Raw genomic sequence first — 7,436 nt, forward strand, 5'->3', positions numbered from 1 at the left:
TCTTGCTGAAAAATAGCGCCTGGGACGTTGTGCAGACAGGATACGGCTACGGGTCGCAGGATGTCATTCACATAGGTCATAATGGTCACAGTATCCTGGACATGTACCAACAGGGATTTGTGATTGCACCCAATAGCATTACACACCTTAAGGCCTTGATTTGGTGCCGTCACTGTGACTCCGCTCCCGCTGCCTGCGGCGAACCAAAATATCGCCATCATTTTCAAACAAACAGCACCTGGGTTCGTCCGAAAACACTACCTGAAGCCATTCCTGTCCCCAGCGATGTCGTTCCATATACCATTGCCGTCTAGCATGTTTCTGCACGTTCGTCAAAGGTAGGCGGAGAAGAGGATGATGCGGACGTAATCCATGGCGTAATAAACGGCGACGGACTGTCAGTCCTGATAGTATACGATGTGTTACACTGTTGCACCAAAGCCGAGAAGGGCGCAGAGCCGGCCATTGTGGACAAGCGGTTCTAGGCGCTTCAGTCCGGAACCGCGCAACCGCTACGGTCGCAGGTTCGAATCCTGCCTCGGGCATGGATGTGTGTGATGTCCTTAGGTTAGTTAGGTTTAAATAGTTCTAGGGGACTGTTGACCTCAGATATTAAGTCCCATAGTGCTCAGAGCCATTTGAACTATTTGAAGGACGCATATCTATCCTGCAATGCCATTCGGATGAGGTGTCGACCTTCTCGGGGGATGGTACGGGTGGTGCGATATGACCCATCTCATCGTGTTCTACGGCCTTCCGTGAACCAGTCTACACACCCTCGATGCACTGCCGAAACACGTCGTCCCACACGAGCAACAGTTTCCCGGATGGATGCATCACATTCCCTCAGGCCAATAATGCGCCCTCTTTCAAACTCACCGACTTTACAGTACGGATCACGCATACGTCTGCGACGCATCCTGCACATTTGTTGCAGTCACGCTGAGCCATTACCTTCAGTTTACAGCGAAAACGAGAGCCGCACGCACATTTTAGTGGTAAGTGATATTGCGCTGTGATGTCGGTGTTGATCTTGAACACGCGAGCCGAAATGGTTCAATACTAATAATTTCTGCAGAACATACTAATGTACACGTCTTGTGAATATGGCGTTCTACTTCTAGCCGTTCAAGACTCTGTTTTTTCTTGACATGAGTATATATTTGTAAGAATATCATGAGATATCTCTTTCCTTCTGCAATACCCAGACCCTTTTTATCATTTTGTCAAGGCTCAAATATCTCACTCTACTATGATAGATTACTGCTTCGTACTCCGCCCTCGCACTGCCAAGAAAATATTTGAACTGTCATTGGTGGCGTGCCAAACCGACAGTACGATCTACCACTTACTTTAAGTCCAGTGCAGTATTACAAAGACTTTCCTGATGCAAAATGGAATGAAATGACAGGATATCACTATCTTCGTCTTGTACTTGTAACTTGCTTAAAAAAAAAAAAAAAACTTTCCTGATGCAAAATGGAATGAAATGACAGGATATCACTATCTCCGTCTTGTACTTGTAACTTGCTTAAAAAAAAAAAAAAAAACTTCCCACTGAGAGCACTTGCTCTATCTGTTGTAATGTTTGCCTTTTTTTTCCAGGACAAACCACTTCTCACTACACAATTCAGAGCACATAAAAGGAAGTCCTGTCCACTGTTTGCATCGTTAATCGACTCTGTACCAAGTGATTTCTCTGTGATGACAAAATTTTCATTAAAGCCAAGGATAAATTGTGCTGTGTTTTCGTTATCTGTGTTCTCATCCACTGCCTTGCGTTTAGCAAGGTTACAGGCTGCCATGAAACTTGCTTTTGTAGCTGTATTTTGAAGTGTTGTAAATAAAGTTTGGAACTTCTTCAGCCTTTTCACACACCCCGTAGCTTTTATTTTGAGTTTTTTCTTGGAGAGTTTGGAGCCTAACTCACTTTGTTTAGTTTTATAATGGCGTTTCTAGTTGTAGAATACGAGTTAGAATCCAAAATTTTTGGGACTGGTGCTGCCATCTAGAAAGTAGGAGTAGTAGATCGTTGCACGGCTAGGTGGCGAGAGCTGCATATCTGATGTGTCAGTGTGCTGAGTGGTTTTCAGCTGGGTGGTCGTGTTGCGTGCCCACAGTGATTTCTGTAATACTCTCTGTTTGGCGTGTGGCGATTTTACGATGGATCCACGAACAGAACAGCGCGTGTGTATCAAATTCTGTCTTCTTGTCAGGCGTTATCATCGGCGTCGAGAGCTGGATTTACAGTTATGATCCAGAGACAAAGCAACAATCGTCCCAGTGGAAGAGCCTGGGCTCTCCAAGACCCGAAAAAGCGAGACAGGTGAAGAGCAAAATGAAGACCATGACCATCGTTTTCTTTGATACCAAGGGAATTGTGCACAAAGAATTCGGCCCACCCAACCAAACAGTGAATTCCGCGTACTGCTGTGACGTTTTGCGACGGCTCCGTGAAAACGTGCGGCGACGACGGCCCGAACTTTGGCGTCAAGGGAACTGGCTGCTGCATCACGACAACGCGCCCTGTCACACGTCGTTGCTCACCAGGACCTTTTTGGCAAAAAACAACATGGCGGTTGTATCCCACCCACCGTACTCGCGGGATTTGTGACCTTGCAACTTTGCGCTATTCCCAAAACTGGAACTTAAGTCGAAAGGCCGTCGATTCGACACTCTAGAGAGGCTTCCTGGCAGATTAAAACTGTGTGCCCGACCGAGACTCGAACTCGGGACCTTTGCCTTTCGCGGGCAAGTGCTCTACCAACTGAGCTACCGAAGCACGACTCACGCCCGGTACTCACAGCTGTACTTCTGCCAGTACCTCGTCTCCTACCTTCCAAACTTTACAGAAGCTCTCCTGCGAACCTTGCAGAACTAGCACTCCTGAAAGAAAGGATATTGCGGAGACATGGCGTAGCCACAGCCTGGGGAATGTTTCCAGAATGAGATTTTCGATCCGCAGCAGAGTGTGCGCTGATATGAAAGCTGTGAGTACCGGCCGTGAGTCGTGCTTCGGTAGCTCAGTTGGTAGAGCACTTGCCCGCGAAAGGCAAAGGTCCCGAGTTCGAGTCTCGGTCGGGCACACAGTTTTAATCTGCCAGGAAGTTTCATATCAGCGCACACTCCGCTGCAGAGTGAAAATCCCATTCTGGGAACACTCTAGAGAGGATTCAAGAAACATCGCTGGCGGTGGTAAACACCCTCAAAGAACAGGACGTCCAGAAAACGTTTGACCAGTGGCAGAAACGCTGGGACCGGTGTGTAGGTGCGGATGGGAACTACTTCGAGGGTGATGGTGACCATTACTCCAAAGGTAAGGTTTTCAGCAGATGGCAGCACCAGTCCCGAAAATTTTGGATGGCACCTCGTACTCTTCAAAGACGGCAATCGTTTCACGACACAATAAACACATCGCTTTGTTTCCTGTATAAATAAAGAAATGTATGTTTGTGCATTCTTGTTTAAAAACGCGACATTCATAATTGGTTTTATGTTTTTTCGGGAGCTTTCACGGTTTCACTAAAGTTGGAAATTTGTATCTGGAGATAAATCAGGTCACCCGTAAGAGCTCTACCCCGCACATGCACTGACTTGACAGTCCTAGTGTTCTTCGGTCTCACACGGGAAGGAAATCTCTGTTCGAGGCGAATTTTTCTGACGCTGTTGGCGAGCCACAGAACTACCCTTAGCGGGCTGCATGTGATCCGCGGGCCGCTATTTACCAGCCCAGGTACAGACGGAAGTATTATAATTGAACTATCGTAAACAAATGCAGGGAAAAAATTAAATATTTCGCTTGATGTAATGAATGGCTGCTCTGTTTAACTGTGCAAAATCAAGAGAAAGACTGCAGTAGTATTCAACCATTGGTGAATATCTAGAGTAAATCACATCGTATAAGTGTTTCGGGCAGTACCAGTAATACCCTACACCCGATTCCTTAAAGATTGAAACATTTGAGATCTGCTTTTAGAAAAGCTAGTTTTTCAGGCATCTCAGCGTTTCTGACATCATAGCTCCTGAACTATGTGTCGTACAATGGTATAATTTCGCAGGTACATTCAGAGGCCTATGCGGGTACTGTCTGCAGTGTGTGTTGTGAATAGAGTTAGTAGTATGGAAATAAAAAGTAAAAATGTCATTCCTGACGCTGAAGTTTCCTTATTTTGTAGGAAGAGTGTCAGCAAAAAAAGTGTATACACAAGGCGTACAACTTTGCTTCCGCCGTTTTTTTTCCCAACATTTGAGGCTTTAATGAAACAAATTGGTTACACATGTATCATTCCAAGTATTTTCTATCGCTGGCCACTACTTTCTCCCATCTTTTTGGCAGTGTTCGAATCCCGCGTCGAAAAAATTGTTCATATTTTGACGCTTCAATCCAATCGATCCAATTTGTGACTACTTCATGAGATCGGAAGTGTTGTTCAGCCAGGCCATGTGCCATTGATCTAAACAGATGATAATCAGAGGGAGCAATGTCTGGAGAATACAGCAGGTGAGGTAGGACTTCCCATTTTAACGTTCCCAAGTACGTTTTGACCTCTTTTGCAACGTGGGGTCGACCGTCGTAGCGCTGCAAAATCACTTTATCGTGAATCTCGCTGCATTGCGGCCGTTTGTCTCTTAATGCTCTGCTCAAACGCATTAATTGCGTTCGACAACGAGCACCTGTGATTGTTTCACTTGGTTTTGACACCTTATAGCACACGACACCGAGCTGGTCCCATCAAATGGAGAGCATGATCTTGGAGCCGTGAATATTCGGTTTGGCCGTCGACGTGGAAGCATGGCCGGGATATCCCCATGATTTTTTACGTTTAGGGTTATCGCAATGAACCCATTTTTCGTCCCTGGTCATCTTGGGATGCAGAAATCCCTTCCGTTTTTGCCTTTGAAGTAACTGTTCACAAACACACAAACGCCGTTCAACGTCTCTTGGTTTCAGCTCACACGGGACCCAAGTTCCTTCTTTCTGAATCATGCCCATAGCCTTGAGACGTTTTGAAATGGCTTGCTGTGTCACTCCCACTAATCGTGCCAACTCTTCTTGAGTTTGACGCGAGTCTTCACTCAGCAATGTCTCCAATTCTGTATCTTCGAAAACATTCTCTCTTCCACCACTATGCCGGTTTACGACGTTAAAATCACGGTTCTTGAAGCGTTGAAACCACTCACGACACGTTCGTTCACTAACAGCGTTCTTACTATACGTACCTGAGAGCATCCGAGGAGACTCAGCCGCTGTTTTCTTCATACTGCAACAAAACAGTAACACCTCTCGCATATGACGAGAATTAGGCTCGTAAACTAACATTTTCAATCAAGAACAACTATTTGATGCAGACAGAAATCGACTAATGTTTGAATGAGGTTATGTTGAACGAGGTCCAAGATAACCGCCTGATGTCTACGATCTGTTTCTTTAGACCGCTACTTACTGTTGTCGCCACCTGTGGGCAAACGGCGGAAGCAAAGTTGAACATCTTGTAAAAATTGGTACCGAGGCTGGGAGTCAAACCTGGGTCTCCTGCTGACTAGGCAAATGCGCTAACCACTACCCACCCTCGCACAGTGGCTTTGCACAGCTGCACCTGTGCCCGGATTTCAGGCAGGATCCACCCCTGTACCGTTGGAAACTGAGATGCTGTTCCAGTACTGTTGCGGAGCCTCTGTAATGCTGTTCGAGTTTCATGGGAGTACCACGTAGACTGAGGTGTGAATGGAAATTTGGATCGAGCTAGGGTAGCGTGTGCAATTGTGCAAAGCCACTGTGCCAGGGTGAGTAGCGGTTAGCGCGTGTGCCTAGTTAGCATCAGACACGGGTTTGAATGCTGGCCTTGGCACAAGTCATCATATGTCGCTTCAGTCTGCATATGTACATATATCACAGATGTTTGAGGCTTCAAAAGGTCTCTGGAATCACACAGTTTCATTGAAGTTTACAAATCGCTTGAAATTACGTGTAAAGTTTCTTGGAAGTCGTGCTGTCATTCTCAAATACTGGATGATGAAAGTCTGGGTAATTTGCACGCTGTGAGTCAGACTGCTTCAAAACATACAGAAAGTTTTTAAATTCAGTTCTTGAGTTATTGTTAGGTTATATCTAGCTCGCCGGCCGAAGTGGCCGCGCGGTTCTGGCGCTGCAGTCTGGAACCGCGAGACCGCTGCGGTCGCAGGTTCGAATCCTGCCTCGGGCATGGATGTGTGTGATGTCCTTAGGTTAGTTAGGTTTAACTAGTTCTAAGTTCTAGGGGTCTAATGACCTCAGCAGTTGAGTCCCATAGTGCTCAGAGCCATTTGAACCATATCTAGCTCTTGTGCGCCCCCGGTAGCTGAGTGGAAAATTACGGCATATTCGTGAATACTTTCTAATTATCGGTATTCTAGATGCTGATGTACTTTGTATGACGCATGTTAATACCAACACCCGGTTGGGGTGCACCATGTCCTCTTTCTTCTGTTGCACTTGCTTCCCTGTCAACGTCTTGGAGAACGGTCTGGCCTCATCTTAGTCTTCCTATATTGCCGATGGAGATTGCTTCAGCGTGGTATAAGGTCATTTACCGTCTGATACCTACTGGTGATCGTCTTTGTCGTATTGGCCTTCGAGCGACTGATCAATGTGAGGAAAGTCATCAAACTGACATCTTACTTCACAGGTTTGTTGTTGCGGACGGGATAATTGGCTCTGGGTCCACCGTCAATTAACGTTCCTTACTCGAGGGCCTGAAACCGCTTTCCCAGACGACATTCTCCTGCACGCTGACATATCATTTTTGTCCTCAGACGAAAACGAACACGACTGTCTGGCTCTTGGATTACTATGTTCACCATGTCGTTGAAGGCGGGAATGACCCAGATCCCTTCGTTTTTCACCATTATCTGACAACTGCGCATCGGAAATGGCAGCGGTTGCCACGATACCGAAAGCTTTTTGCGAATATGCTTTTTCTTGTGTTTAACTGTCAGGGTTTTGGTTAAGCTCCCCTGTGATCCCTGTTTCTTCCCTGAGCTTGAGTCCCCTCCCTCGTAGCTTTCTTTTGTCACTTTGTCACACATGTATATGAAAAATTGAGAAGAATTTAATAATTGTTTGTGCTTGAATTATTTTTGTTGATTTTCTTTTTGCAGCTGATAATCAATGATAATTTGACTATGGTTGTCTGATTTTCATGAAAATACCAAGTCAATCTGATAATTAAAAAAAGTGTTCAGGGTGATAGAATGTCAATCCTAAGTGCCCGGTTTCGATTCCCGGCTGGGTCGGAGATTTTCTCTGCTCAGGGACTGGGTGTTGTCCTGATCATCTTCTCATTTCATCCCCATCGACGCGCAAGTCGCCTAAATGGCGTTAAATCGAAAGACTTGCACCCGACGAACGGTCGACGGGAGGCCCTAGTCATACGACATTTAGCTCTTAATCGGCAGAT

This window comes from Schistocerca americana, chromosome 1 (genome assembly GCF_021461395.2).
Source record: "Schistocerca americana isolate TAMUIC-IGC-003095 chromosome 1, iqSchAmer2.1, whole genome shotgun sequence".
NCBI lineage: Eukaryota > Metazoa > Arthropoda > Insecta > Orthoptera > Acrididae > Schistocerca > Schistocerca americana.